The following is a 550-nucleotide window of genomic DNA, read 5'->3' on the forward strand; positions in this document are numbered from 1 at the left end:
GCGCCGCGCCTGAATTTTAAGCCACCAGGTCCGGGACGCGAACCACGGTCGACTACGTGGGAGTCCAGCGACATAGCCATTATGCTAACTGCTGCTTCCCGTAGATTTTCTTCTTTTTGACCTAACCTTTTCTGTGTGACTGAGCAGAAGGGCAATTGTTTTTGTACTCATAAGGCAGGACAATTTGAAGAGGCTCAGGACTGGAGAGGCTTGGGGCTGGCAGGTGGCGTGGTGGTTAAAGGTACTGGACTCCCACATGGCTGACTGAAGTTCAAGCCCGGACCTGGTGGCTTGCTTTCTCACTTTCCCTCTTCCTCTCCCTAACCAAACTGGAAAATAATAATAATAATTAATAAATAAATAAAGTTAAATAAAATGTTTTAAAAAAAAAAGACTGGGGACCAGCAGTTGACATAATGGCTATGTTGCTGGACTCCCATGTATCCAACCACAGTTCGAGTCCTGGACCCAGTGGCTTAAACTCACGCCGGGTGCGTGTGCGTGCGTGTGTGCCCAAGATCCCGAGAGGAGAATGGAGGAGAAGAGATTG

At 48.4% G+C, this 550-nt stretch overlaps 1 protein-coding gene across 1 annotated transcript in view; it reads left to right on the forward strand.

Moving 5' to 3' along the window:
* LOC102483996 (F-box only protein 42) overlaps nucleotides 1-550 on the forward strand; it is a 45,793-nt gene that overhangs the window by 843 nt on the left and 44,400 nt on the right. The gene's annotated exons all lie outside the window — the stretch shown is intronic.

This window comes from Tupaia chinensis, unplaced genomic scaffold (genome assembly GCF_000334495.1).
Source record: "Tupaia chinensis unplaced genomic scaffold, TupChi_1.0 Scaffold000146_1, whole genome shotgun sequence".
Lineage (NCBI taxonomy): Eukaryota > Metazoa > Chordata > Mammalia > Scandentia > Tupaiidae > Tupaia > Tupaia belangeri.